Source organism: Solanum verrucosum, unplaced genomic scaffold, assembly GCF_900185275.1.
Source record: "Solanum verrucosum unplaced genomic scaffold, falcon-dt-bn FXZP01000301.1, whole genome shotgun sequence".
Taxonomy (NCBI): Eukaryota; Viridiplantae; Streptophyta; class Magnoliopsida; order Solanales; family Solanaceae; genus Solanum; species Solanum verrucosum.
In genome coordinates, this window is record NW_026019916.1 from 493,278 (window position 1) to 509,100 (window position 15,823).

Genomic DNA, 15,823 nt, shown 5'->3' on the forward strand with positions numbered 1-15,823 from the left:
TTTATTAATCCTCCCCTGAGTTGTGCTATGCATGCTGCATTATCCTCTTATAAAATTGTGGGTACTTTGTCGCATTTCAAACCACATTTTTCTCGAATAAGGTGTATTATGGACCTTAACCACACACATTCTGGGCTTGCTTCATGAATAGCTATTATCTCAGCATTATTTGATGAAGTGGCCACAATAGACTGCTTCGTAGATCTCCAAGTTATGGCAGTACCCCTATATGTGAATACGTAACCTGTTTGAGATCTAGTTTTATGTGGGTAAGATAAATATCATGCATCAACATAACCAACAAAGTCTGGACTACAATTGTTAGAATAGAATAAGCCCATATCGATAGTCCCCTTTAGATACCACAATATGTGTTTGGTTCCATTCCATTGTCTCCTAGTAGGAGCAGAACTATATCTTGCTAACAAATTAATCGAAAAGGTTATATCAGGCCTTGTAGTGTTAGAAAAATACATTAGTGCACCAATTGCAGTGAGATATGGTACTTCAGGACCAAGAATTTCCTCATTCTTTTCTTGAGGTCGAAATGGATCTTTATTCACATCAAGTGATCGAACAACCATTGGAGTACTTAATGGATGTGCTTCATCCATATAAAATCTTTTCAACACCTTTTCTATGTATGCAGATTGATGAACAAAGATACCATTTGTCAAATGCTCTATTTGCAAACCAAGACATAATTTTGTCTTTCCGAGACCTTTCATCTCAAATTCGCTCTTCAAATAATCGATTTCCCTATGAAGTTCCAATAAGGTTTATGTCATCAACATAAACAGCAAGTACAACAAACTCTGACATTGTATTCTTTATAAACACATAGGGGCAAATCACATAATTTATATAATCTTCCTTAGATAAATACTGACTAAGACAGTTATACCACTGCGTCCAGATTGCTTCAAACCATATAATGATTTTTGCAATCTAATTGAGTACATTTCCCGAGACTTTGAACTATATGCTTTGAGCATTTTGAATCCTTCAGGAATTTTCATGTATATCTCATTATCGAGTGATCCATAAAGATAGACTGTAACCACATCCATCAAATGCATTTCAAGCCTTTCATGGATCGTTAAACTAATGAGATAACGCAATGCTATTGCATCCATAACGGATGAGCATGTCTCTTCATAATCGACGTCACACCTTTGAGAAAATCCTTGTGCAACAAGACGTGCTTTGTACCTTTGTATTTCATTTTTCTCATTCCTTTTCCGCATTAAAACCCATTTATAGCCAACATGTTTAGTACCATTAAGTGTTTGTACTATAGGCCCAAAAACTTCGTGCTTGACAAGTGAATTCAATTCTGATTGAATTGCTTCTTGCCATTTTGGCCAATCATTTCTTTGTCGACATTCTACAACAGATTGAGGCTCAAGATCCTCACAATTTTGCATAATTTTTTATGCAACATTATATGCAAAACATAATCCACCACTATTTCTGATCAATTCAGATTTGTTTCATCATCACTTGATTTTATGGAAAGTTCATTATTTTCTTGAGTCTCAAGTTCATTGATCTCTTCAAGGATACCAGAATTACTCACATCTTGACTTTCTATATCAAGGTTTTTTATAGTGTCATTTTGACCTTTAAATTTTCTTTTTCTAGGATTTTGATCCTTTGAACCTAATGGTCTACCATGCTTCAGGCGTGCTTTTGACTCATTAGCTATGACACTAGTAGATGGTCCTACAGGGACATCAATTCGAATTGGGACATTCTTTGCAGGAATATGTGATTTAGTAATCCTTTTCAAATCTGTAAATTCGTCTGGTATTTGATTTTGCAATTTTTCTGCAAATGAATGATCTTTTGTACTTCTTTCTCACAAATGGAAGTACGAGGATCAAAATGAGACAATGATGGATTTTTCCACAAAATTTCTCCTTTTATTTCACTATTTTCTACCCCTAATTTTGGGAAAAATATGTCATCAAACCGACAATCTGTGAATCTGGCTGTGAACATATCTCCAGTTAGTTGTTCAAGGTAGCGAATAATAGAGGGTGATTCAAACCCAATATATATTCCTAACCTTCTTTGGGGGCCAATTTTAGTGCGATATGGTGGTGTTACCGGCACATATACAACGCATCCAAAAATTCTTCGATGAGATATATTAGGTTGTTGACCCAAAATCAATTGCAATGGGGAAAACTTATGATAATTTATCGGTCTAAGACGAATAAGTGCTGCTGCATGAAAAATTGCATGACCCCACACAGAAGTGGGCAACTTAATTTTCATAAGTATTGGTCTTGCTATCAACTGTAATCATTTAATTAATGACTCAGCCAGACCATTTTGAGTGTGAACATGAGCTACATGATGTTCAACTCTTATCCCAATCGATAGACAATAATCATTAAATGTTTGGGATGAAAACTCTGCAGCATTATCAAGGTGAATAGACTTAATCTGATTATTAGAAAACTGTTCCCGTAATCATATTATTTGTGCCAACAATTTTATAAATGCCAAATTGCGAGATGACAATAGGCACACATGAGACCATTTAGAAGAAGCATCTATCACGGCCATAAAATATCTAGATGGCCCACTTGGTGGGTGAATAGGTCCACAAATATCCCCATCTATACGTTCCAAGAACGCAAGAGACTCAATTTTGACCTTTGTTGGTGATGGTCTCACAATTAACTTGCCTTGATAACATGCATTACAAGAAAATTCATCATTTAAAAGAATTTTCAAATTCTTTAATGGATGCCCATTTGAATTTTCTATGATTCGTCTTATCATTATTGACCCAGGATGTCCTAGACGATCATGACAAAGTACAAAGGTATTGGAATTAGTAAACCCCCGGTTTACTATATAATGTGCCTCAATTGCACTTATTTTTGTTCAATACAATCCAGAAGATAAGGCTGTGAATTTTTCTACAACATATGTCTGCCTGGAGACATTTTTGGTTACACCAAGATATTCAAGATTCATTTCATCAATTGTCTTGATATGATAACCATTTTCACGAATATCTTTGAAACTCAATAAGTTTCTCCGAGACTGAAGAGAAAACATGGCATTATTTATTATGAGTTTAGTTCCCTTGGGCAAAATTATAATGGCTCTTTCGGAGCCCTTGATCAAATTAGCACTACCAGATATCATAGTAACATTCATATTGCCCATATTTAAATGAGAAAAATATTTCTCATTTTCGAATATCATGTGTGTTGTACCAGAATCAATCAAGCAAATGTCTTCATAATTTGATAATTTACTTGGAGAATTATCCATATCTTCAAAAGTAATGAAATAAATTTATATTAAATCGTTAATTATCTTTTATTAAATAATTTATAAGATATAAGAAATAATGGAAGTGTTAAAATGACATTTGAATCATTATAATGATCATGTACTAATAATGCACGAGATATTTATCACCTAAACCTTTAACACTAAACTTTAGTTTAGTTTATTATGTCTAAAATAAGTATTAACATAATTGTTTAATTTCTTGAAAGACATGACAAAAGAAAAAGTTAGTTTTCCACATACTTTATTTAGATAGTGCTTAGATAGTGCATTTACCTTCACTTTAAATATAACACTATGTGTTTCCTTTTATAGTCACAAAATGATAAGAAGAAAATATTATCTTAATATATTTCAATTCATCTTCAAATTATTATAAAATTTCAACTCACATTTCCATAAATGTTTTAAAAAGGGACTCAATTAATATACATGGATAAACATGAGTACTTTAATTATTTATTTTCTACAATATGACCAGTACAAAACAACAAATATTAATAACATTATTATTAGCAAATATCAACCATGATTATTCTTCCATATCCACTGAACCGTCACCAATCAAGTGATTTATTTTTCCTTCAGGGTGTGTGAAGAAATTTACTACATCCAAGTGTGTGATGTCAACATGATCAGTGATAAAATTAGCTTCAGGATTTTTATCCTTCTTTATTAGTGATGCTTGGTAAAGCTCAACCAAATGTTTAGGAGTATGACAATCACGTGCATAATGACCCCTTTCACCACATCGAAAACAATTTATTTTAACTGTTTCACGTTTCTCATCTTTTCTTTTTCCCCTCTGATAGTGATTTTTCTTTGGTGAATGATTAACACTTAGAAAATGATTTCTCTCTTGGTCATAATTACGACCATGTCCAGGACCTCTTCCACGCCCAGCGTGGTGGGCGTACACCTCATTTACTTCAGGAACTGGTGTAGATCCAGTAGGACGATTCTCGTGATTTTTCATCAACAAATCATTATTTTGTTCAGCCACGAAAAGGTGAGAAATCAATTAAGAATACTTCTTGAAATCCTTTTCTCGATTTTGTTGTTGTAAAAGCACATTCGAGACATGAAATGTGGAGAACATTTTCTCCATCATATCAACATCACTAACCGTATCTCCACATAGTTTCAATTGAGAAGTAATTCTGAACATGGCAGAATTGTACTCATAAATAGACTTAAAGTCTTGTAGCTTTAAATGCATCCAATTATATCGTGCCTTTGGATGAATGACCATCTTCAAATGGTCATATCTTTCTTTTAGATTATTCCACAGAATGAGTGGATCTTTGACTGTGAGATATTCAATTTTCAAAATTTCGTCAATATGATGACGTAAGAATATCATTGCTTTAGCACAATCTTATTTTGATTTATTTTCAATTTTAATGGTGTCTCCAAGACCCATTGCATCTAAATGGATTTCAGCATCCAGTACCCATGAAAGGTAGTTCTTGCCCGAACTATGTAGGGCAATGAACTCAAGTTTGGTAAGATTAGTCATAATAAAAAGAAGAAAAATAATGATACCTTAGTCTTCAAATTTAGTCTTCAAACTTTGAGATGGTAGAGTCTCGTGCTGATAACGTGTTATAAAATAAAGACTAAGTACTAAAATTAAATTAATAACAACCAAGAAGAGAAGAATGTAGTAGAGAGATAAAATAGGAAACTATGTATCTTTCTTATTTTGTGTGTTTTTCCATACAAGTTACAATGCCTTTTATAGGCATAAGAAGGGTATAATGGACATTCATTAATCCATTTACAACACTTACAACACGTACAACACTTTTATGTATAGCCAACTATTAAATGAATAATAATTGTCCACATCATCCACTTAATGATTACTATAATATTTATCTCATTATATGCATCCGGATATTACATAGATTTTTGATAAAATATATATAGATCTTTCAATATATCATAATTAATAAAAAAATATTTCTAATAATGTCTATCTCATATAATAATAATTTGTCGGCATAACTAGATTTAATAATTCCATTAAAATAATAATATTTTACAAAACTCTTGTAAAAATAATACATCTATATATATATATATATATATATTACCTTAAAAACATGAACTCCTAACTTGAATATTAAATTACTATAATATTCCTAACTTAGGTTGTGACTTTTTCGATCACTTGTGACTTTTCTGATAAGTTGTGACTTTTTTCAATGGGTTGTGATTTTTCGATGACTTCTTCTTCTTCTTCTTCTTCTTCTTCTTCTTCTTGCATTTTAAAAAAATTTGTGTGATTTATTGTTGTTGAGCGAGTTCAAAGTTTAGCTGAATATGAGGTACCACTATTCTGATGAAGTAGGTCGTTCTAGCCTAAGAGGGTTTATTCCATAACCTCGAGTACTTGAGGAAAATAATATAATTTTTATGATATAATAATTATTTTTTTGCTTAATATATACATTAGTATGTAATGTTCCAATATATTAAGTTAACATGATGTAGTCTAAATTCATTTGAATTTGTTAACAATTTCTCTTGTGATGTAGATATATGCATCTGAATATCTTTTTCCAAAATTTAGAGAATTGTGACGATATGTTTTTGATGCTCAAGACAAAAGAATGACTTTATTTATCAATATTACTTATGTGATTTAGACTATCAGGAAATTTGCCTCAAAATAGTTATTACTATATAAACATTGCCCTTTTTTTCTACTTAATTACTATTTACTAATATTTCAGTATTTTTGACGAACAAAAGTTCACATGACTTGTAATAACGCCAGTTGAAGTTTGTATTAGTTTAATTTTTATTATTTATTTAATAGCTAATTTTATGAGATAAATATATTTATTAATGCAAATATATATTTATTAGTTCACCTACTTTCATACAGTCCCCTGGAAATTGAAAACACATACTTTACACCACTAATCAACTTTGTTTCTTCCTCGTGAAGCATTACTTATACAGCCTATTATTGGTTAACCTGCTCACATACAGTCCCCTGACAATTTTACACACATACTTTACATATATATGTTACTTGTAACCTTATTTTAGCCGCACTTAACATCTTAATGATACCCTCTTTTATGCATCAAATTCCTGCCTAATCATGCAGATTTCGACCATTTGTCGCCCTCATCAGTGATACTAATACACAATAACACCTAGAATTAACATTGTCACTCTTATCTCCCAATGGTAGTCACCAAGCTCCAGTCCACATGATGACTAAAAGTGAACTAGCAAAATGGAATGTATGATAAATAAGATACAAAAACAGTCTGTTAATTCAGTGATGAGAGTCTTAGTGATTTGAAGGGGTTCAATAATACCTTACAAGAATTCAAGGCATGAAGGGCCTTTCAAAACAATAATATTAGTTAACGAAGAGGTAATAACATTGACACTTTTACTTACCTTATTTTTTATCGTTCATGTTTATTGTACTTATACCCCACCCCTTTGCACAATACTAGGTACAATGATTCAAGCAACACTATTTAATAAACATATAGAAACATGGAAGGACTCCTTGAAAGCAAATAAGAGTTACTACATTGCTAAAGGACGCTTAGATCGCGTCAACCCCAACTACTATTTCGTACATAAAGAAGTTGAATTGACATTTACAGATAACAGAATCATAAAGGTGACTGACATTGAGGTTTCAACACACAGATTCTCTATTGGCTTTGTATCATTGGATCATGTCGATAAATTACCTAATGGTGCTATTCTAGGTAACTGTCCACCCAAATAATTTGTTATTTAATTTCATGCTCCATTACGTTATCGCTATCACTTATTTACATAACCTATTCTAAGATTTGATTTGAGTTTTAGTTTCAATGAAACCCCTCATTGAAAAAGAATATAGCAAGAGACGGGAGGTAGTTGTTACAAATGAGCAGTATGTTTTGAAAATGCCTAAACTACCATCAATATAGAGATATGGTAAAGTATTGACATTTTGCTTCTAACTAATAACCCAGCATGGAGCATACAACTATTACTTTATGAGAAGATTTTGCAGAAAATGACGGTGTTTTTCTAGAAAAGATGAAAGATGATAAACCTATACTTGGCTTATGTGACGTCAGAATCAATCTATAAAAGTATTGGATAGACTACTGTATGTTTTTATAACAAACTAAGTATAGTTGTGTCATGACCCAGACCGTCGCGATTGGTACCCACACTAACCCTCCGGTGGGAGAACCACTACCACAACCAAACCAAGCAACTAAACTAAAAACTAAAACATGTAAGGATACCAAAACAGGAATAATAGCTAAAAATTGAAGTACCCATAGACTTCCAAAAGATCTAACAACTAAACAATTGCGGAAAATACACCTAGTACTTGAAAGTCAATGTACCAAAAATCTAAAGTTCAACAAGTCTAAACAAGAAGGGCTACAACCCTAAACTAATGAACTAATAACTAACTAGAAAAGTCTAAGTCTGAAATGTTGGACATAGATGAAAGAAGAACTCATGGCAGCCTAGAAGAACTGGCTCACCCTTGAATTCGAAGCGATCACTGATCTTCTAGACGAGGTATGTCAATAGCCTCCTGAAGATGCCCAATACACAACAAAGAAAGAGCAAGTGTAGTATCAGTACACAACCACGGTGTACTGGTAGGATCACACAGCTATTCCACTAAGTGCAACATTAGTAAGTTATTACAACATTATCATCACATGCATATACCGAACATACACAATATTATCAACATTTACAAACAAGGTACAATTTCACATTTCTCACTATACACAAGTATAGCAAATCATTGGTCCTCTCATGGAACCCAAAGCCAAACAGTTAGCATACCGGAACGTGGTACCCGATCCAAAGATTATGCCAGAACATGGAAACCGATCCCATAATTATACTGGAACGTGGCAACCGATCCAGTTAGTGTGTCGGAATGCAACACTCGATCCATTCAACAAGACACAATCACAATCACAAGTATATTCTAGAGATCATATAATTAAGTCATGATTCATGACATTCATCATTCATATTTCCTCATTTACAACTAATGTGATCAATAATGCAACATTCGCATACATACATGTATCATAATGAAGCAAGAACAAACACACATCACACAATCATAGAATCACAACCATCACCTACCCGAAACAAGCTTAAAACCCTAAGAAACTTGATCCTTCCCTTTCCGGATTCGTTCCACTTGTTCTTGGTCTACAAACAATCAGTATAATATGGGAATGAATAAACAATGACTAATTACCCGAATTACTAACAATCCTATGAACCCTAGATCAAACCCATGATCCCAAGTATCCAAACTAAGGCTTTTTCCACTATAGTTTCAAGATCAAAACCCTCCCCCATCGATAATTACAAATTAGATTACGTTCTACTGATTGAATAATGGATTCGGGGAGTTAAAATCTTACCTTTAGCCTCAAGAATAGTGGAAAACTGTCAAGAATCGCCTAGAATTCGTTCATTAGCTCTAAAAATTGAAAAGTACAGCATAAAGACGTTTTGGGGTTTATTTACGACCTTAAATCACGTTGGGCCCGCCATAACGACCCTTACCCCGCTATAGCGGCCCCGCCACAGCGACCAAAATCACCACCAAAGCTGCTTGCATGAAACAGTGAGCTATTTAATAATCCCAAGACCGCCATTTCACAACACACCTTTAACCAATGATGCTCAGAAAATACCATTCACGCTAAGATCAATTCCAGGAGTTTTACTCACCCGAATTCAATTCCATAAAGTCGTACGGATTCTTTAACGACTTATCGAACTACTCAGGTAATCAAAATCATAAATAAGTCACCCGATTGTTACCAGATTTCCTTACACCTTAATGACTCCGATTTCATCCAAATCTGGACTAGGTTGGGAAATTTCAAGTTACTACGAAAAAGTTTTCCAACCCAAAAAATTTCCCTATTGGCTTTTCTATAATGACGGAACTCGGTCATTAGAATAGATACCAATTTACCCATCACTCGTCCCCGAGTGACAAAACTTACAAAAAATAGGCTAAAAAGGGATGAAATAGTACCTGAATCAACGAACAATTGGAGATACTTGTTTCTCATGTTCCTCTCGGTTTCCCAAGTAGCTTCCCTAATTGGATGATGATTCCATTAAACTTTCACGGACTTAATCTCATTGGTCCTCAACTTACGCACATCTAAGATAAACTCATAATCATCATCACTCTCAAAACCAAGAAATATAAGAGGCTTTAGCTTCAAAAACTTAGTCAACATTTCATGCTCATTACTAGTCATAACAGATGCCAACAAAGGACGAAAGAAAGCATCATTACCTACATTCCCACCCACATTGGGCATAGTGAAGACAATAGGAGGATTTTTGGGAGCTTGAGTTGCTTGAACAGAAGGAAGCACTCTAGGACCAACCAAACCTTTCAAGAATGACATGATCTGTTGACCAGTAGTCTCAGCCTGCACCTCTTTCTCTTATCCAACCTCCTCAGCATTTTCAACCTCAACATTCTCCTCTATCTATTCATGATGCACGGGAGGGGCCTCATTTTGGGGAGCACTTTCGACCGGTACCCCATCTCTAGTAGGAGCCACCCTTCCTTGACCTTTACCCCTAGCTTTTCCTTTACCCCTGCCTTGACCGCGATCTCTCGCTGTAGATTCCTAAGCAGGAGCATTGACGAGAGCTACGGGCCTGACGCCATTGTATCTAGTATTTACCATCTGCGGACAGAAGAGTGAAGAATGTTAGATACCAATTTGAATCGACAAATACCAATTGGAATCAAGTTATAGCACAAAAAAAGACAAGAGAAGAAAGAGAGATTTCCTAAAGTCCAATATCCTCTCAAAGAAAAGTAAAGGTGTCCCTGTACTGTTTCGTAATACTCTACTAGACTTGTTTTGGTACATCAAGATCAACGAACCTAGGATCTGATACCAACTTTGAAAGGCCCGTAGCTCCTATCAATGTCCAGCTGAGGAATTTGCAGCGAGAGGTCGCGGTCGAGGTAGGGATAGAGGAAGAGCTAGGGGTAGAGGCCGATGAAGGGTGGCACCTACTAGAGATGGGGTACCGGTCGAAAGTGTTCCCTAAAATGAGGCCCCTCCCATGCATCATGAAGAGATAGAAGAGAATGTTGAGGAGGTTGGACAAGAGGAAGAGGTACAGGGTGAGACTACTGGTGTTCCTCCCATAGACCCAATGGTAGCTCAACATATCATGTCATTCTTGAAAGGGTTGGTTGGTCTTGGAGTGCTTCCTTCTGTTCAAGCAATTCAAGCTCCCGTCAATCCTCCTTTTGTTGCCATTACGCCCAAGGTGGGTGGGAATGTAGGTAATGATGCTTTCTTCCTTCTTTTGTTGGGTTCTATTATGACTACTAATGAGCATGACATGTTGACTAAGTTTTTGAAGCTAAAGCCTACTGTATTTCTTGGTTCTAAGAGTGTGGATGCTTATGAGTTTATCTTAGATTGCTATGAGAGGCTTCATAAGTTGGGAATTGTCCATCAGCATGGGGTTGAGTTTGTGACTTTTCAACTTCAAGGTGAGGCCAAGCAGTGGTGGAGAGCTTATATGGTATGCAGATCTTCAGTTTTACCTCCACTTACTTGGTACCAACTTGTCATGACCCAACCCACCGGGCCGTGCAGGCACCTACATACTACAACCTAAGTACCCTCTTATCCCAATAGTTACAACATGCAGAAAGAAAGAAAGAACAAAATTAAAATGTACTAACGAAATCTTATAAATAGGGACTTTTTAACACCAATTCGGTTAAGACTTGTAAAATAATTAACACCCCAAGGATCTAGTCTAAATAGGTACAAGAGCTACTAAGAGTACAAACTGGGCATAATAATAAATGACATAGCTCCTACCATGCGGAAGGGAAAATAGAAGTTGCTAGAGATTTCTTCGTCTTCACATAATGAAACATCACCGGCCAAACTATGCCCAAAAAGGCATAGCAAGAGTAGTATCAGTACAAATCGAACGTATTGGTAGGCATCATTGATCAACCCAACGCCCACCGCATAATATAAGGAAACAACTAGTACAAATATGCAATAAGCCCTTCGCTTCTCCACATTTTCACTCTCTCGAATACCTCCAAATTACACTAATACCCTTATTACTAACCACCTTACTAGTCAATCTACTTACTAGGTTCTTGATCTTAGCCCAAAAGCATCCTAACGCATAGAAGAGTCCACAAATACAACTACCAGCAATCCCACTAGCCACTCACGATGAAGTACATTTACTTTCTCTTCCTATCACCCAACCCTTACCTCATAGTACATTATATCTAGCTTCCTAACCATCGACCATGAATCTCCTTTGTAACCTATGGACATCCCTTGCTTGCCATTAATTATTCGACCCTTGAAACCTTGGCCTTTCCCATTCATTCGATAATACTATACGCAACAAGTTCACTCGACACAAAAGAACAGTCGGATTTAAGTCCTCATAAACATATAACCATTCCAGGAAATCACAATATCATTATCATTACGGACCACATTCAATTTCACAATTCTCAATCATCACAGTTATATCAAATCATTAGTCCTCTCATGGAACCCAAACCCAAACCCAAACTGTTAGCATATTGGAACGTGGTACCTGATCCAAATATTATACTAGAACTTGGCAACATATCCATATTTATGCCAGAACATGGAAATCGATCCAAGTGAGTATGTTCGAATGCAAATCCCGATCCACAATCACTAGCACAATCATACAAAAAGAGGTGATTCATATCATATAGTTCTTCGTTCATACTGATTAACATTAGGTGTGATCAACAAGCTTCGTTCACATTCATACACGTAATACAAGGAAGCAAGAACATACCTACCACCCACAATCACATAATCACAACCATCACCAATGAACTGCTCATCCACGTATATCATGTAAGCATTAATTCAACCATACCTAACCCTAGTTCATCATCTAAGGCTTCTTCCTAGGATTTAACCATATTTCATTCGGTACACAAGGGCCTACACATAATCCTACCATTGATTTACATATATTACGCACTGAACACAGATTTATAGCTACTCAATTCATAAAACCTATCCTACTTGGGCGCCAAATAGCTGCACGGAGTTATGGTCTTTGATTCTTGTTTCCAGGATTCATGACGGTGATCTTGACCGGAAATCCGCAATCCATCGACATCTTCATGCTAGAAATCTCTCCCTCCCTCTTTCCCAAGCTTGGAATAGCTTTTTAGGGGGTTTTAGAGTGTTTTACGACTAATTTAGGTATTTTAGGAAGTAGGAAATAGGATTTCGTGTTATTTACATTCTGTCTCACCTATCCCTCTCTGGCGCCAACTTACTCTACTCTAGTGCCGCCGCCCTAGCGGCATATGTCCCGCCCTAGCGGGACAGTGGCCTTGTAATTTTCCATTTTTTTTTCTTTTCCTAAATAACGACAGTTCAGATCATTACGATAGATACCAATTTACCCTTCGTTCATCCCCGAACGACTAATATATTGATCGTCACACACCCTAATTTAGAGTACTTGTAAGCTAAGAATTTGTCCACTACAGGATCACAACGAATGATGACTCTTCGGATAATCGGTACACGAAAGGTTTTATACTCAAGGATTAGAAGAATTTGAACCAACCTAAATCGAAAGAATGCGTCCAATTTTCATAGCCTGACCCCGCCTGGGCGGCAGCCCTTCCGCTAAGGCAGGGCCACTATTGCGAGGGATCTCCCGCTGAAGCAAGAGATCGGGAGGTAGTAAAGGGGGAAATTTTTTCCGCATTTCTCTCATTTTCTTACTCAAACTCTCTCCAAAAACCCTCTCAATTCACTTTTCTTCCGGACGTCAATTATAAGGTAATGATCTTGCTCTGTATTCTCTTCACTTCAACACTTAACTAACAATGATTGCATGACACTAATAGATTGGGTAGAATAGGTTTTTGGGGGTAGTTTTTTGAAAATGAAATGGGTTGCTTGTTTGATATAATAAATGTAGCATGGGCACTTCCCATACGTACCCAACGTCCTGGGCATAAGGATTTCATAAAAACATGGTTGAATTACTACAAAAATGGGTGGGGCAAGTTTGAAGGTGTCTTTGCTTAAAACTCAAATTTGAGGGGTATTTAGGAGTTATTTTGCTGAAATAATTGCTTATTTAGGTTCTAGGGTAGTTTATATACTCTGATCTGCTGAATTTCTGTCGAAAATAGAGGTTTTGGGATGAAGAGGCGCCATGATCACGCTTGGTGTTCGTCCTAGATGAAGGTCGCTCTAGCGGGCTTCATTCCGCTATGGTGGCATCCCTCATCCCGCTGTGGCGGGATTCAGGGGACCAGTAGCCTGCATCCCTTATGATAGAAAATTTTTCTCTTCTTTTTCCAACCTTCAATTGTCCATTTCTATCGTGCTCTATGATTAGTCCATGATTTTGACTCATTTAGGGCTTTATTTGGATAGATTTCTTGTCCTCAAATGCTTGTTTTGTGCCAATAACTGATGTAAAATCCTTGATTTTAAGGTATATGGATTTAGGAACAAAGGATGGACACTAATGCACAAAAAGGAATAAGGCAACTGAAAGAACGAAGAAAGAAAACGCTTGTTGATTGCCTAATACATTGGGCGAGTCACTGAATGACTATTATCTCACCTAAAGTTCCAGTGTGCCAAGCCCTGAAGGAGAAAATCAAGTTGACAGAGAAATGAGCAGTCGATGTGTCACCGAGTGGTTCTACGATGCAGTGTTGGATCGCCCAATGTTACAAAACTTGAGGATGCTGAAGGCCAAAGCAAGAAGGCAATGGAACAGACCAAAGGGTGGATCGCCGAGTTGATGGGCGATCCCGACTTACTACGTGGAATGGTCCTTGGCAGCATATTTTTGGCGACTATAAATGCATTTTTGAATATTTAGTATAAAAATTAGTTTCATAATATAGCATTTTTATCATTTTTTGAGTTGGAACTCTGAGTTTTGAGACAAACTTTTCCTTAGCTTTGAAGAATTGAAATTTTCCATTTTTAAGAAATTGGAAGTGGGTCTTTGAGATTCTTCAATTTGGACCTTTGTAAAGACGAAATTAATCTTACCCAGTTGATGGAAACACAATTTGGTAACAATTTCTATCTTTTTATGATGGTTAGCTAAAACTCCAATTCTTAGGGTGTGATTATGGGTTGATTTAGCTTATTGGTATTTCTAATTGATAGTTTAAATGTTGTTTAGAAGTGATTTCAATGAGTAATTGTGGTTTAATTTAAAGGGTTGTAGTTGCAAATGCAACTCTACCTTCGTGTTTTTGTCCTGCTCGAGAGAGGTTTTAAAACCAAGATTATTGAATTGATAGTCTGTGGGTATTGGGTTTTCATGGGTTCAGCTCGAGAGAGTGAATCCTAAATCCTTTTCCACACATTCAGCTCAAGAGAGTGAATGGACTAAAGAATAGGTTGTTCTTATTTGCTGCTTGTTGGTGTTCGAGAGAAACCAACTTGATTTGGGGAAATTGTTCGAGAGAAAGTTTATCCCCACTAAAGTCTAGCTTATTCACTGATTTTCAGCTATTTACTAACAATTGCAATTACCTATTTGTCTACCTTAGCCTATAATCCAATCACATCCCCAAAACCCGTCTCATTACTTGTTACTTCGTGTTATTTGATGTTGTTGTAGTTGATAATTACAATCAAAACCCCCCATGTTATTTGACACTTGTGTCACCCTTTAATTTGAGTTATGTTTTTCATCGACAGTGTCTATACCTATGATTGACTTGAACATATTCGTACTTTGCTATTGAATCTTATTCCCTGTGGGATTCGACCCAAATTCATTTAGTTGGGTTATATTACTAACTAACGATTGTTGACGCTTAAAATAGGATGAAGTGTCTTTGAAACATTATTAATCAAAATGGCGCCGCTGCCGGGGAGTGGTGTTTGTTAATATTCTTTGGTTAAGTTGAATTTTGTTCTTGTTAGTTATAGTTGAATGTACTTACTTTTAGTTTTGGTTTTCGTATTGCTTGTTAAGCAGAGAAATTGAGCTTATCTGGTAGCAACAGTGATCAAATAGATCACCCTCCCTTGAGATTGATGAGTCTCAGGGATGACATCCTAACCTTCAAGCAATTGGAGGGTGAGACCATTTATGAGTTGTGGCAAAGATTTAAGGACCTCTTGCAGCAGTTCCCAACTCATGGACTTCCAGAAAAGATGCTTCTAGAATGCTTATAGAGAGGTCTTGGTCCCGAAAATAGAAGTGCAGCTGATCAACTCTTTCCAGGTTGTTTGACACAACAACCCTATGAAACAGTTGCCCGACTACTTGATGGCACGATTAAGATCAACAAGTAGACAGAAAAAGACCAAGAATTGGCCACAGTGTTGACTCAATTGGATGTCTTGGCCAAAAAAGTCATGGAATTGGAGGAAGTGTCCAAAAAGAAGGACATGTA

General features: G+C 36.0%; 1 protein-coding gene and 1 non-coding gene across 2 annotated transcripts in view; both read right to left on the minus strand.

Moving 5' to 3' along the window:
- Positions 1–15,823, minus strand: part of LOC125823082 (fatty acid amide hydrolase-like) — a 339,008-nt gene that overhangs the window by 278,348 nt on the left and 44,837 nt on the right. The gene's annotated exons all lie outside the window — the stretch shown is intronic.
- On the minus strand, positions 15,465–15,571 carry LOC125823207 (small nucleolar RNA R71). Its single transcript, XR_007442698.1, has one exon. It is a non-coding gene; the product is annotated as a small nucleolar RNA R71 (small nucleolar RNA).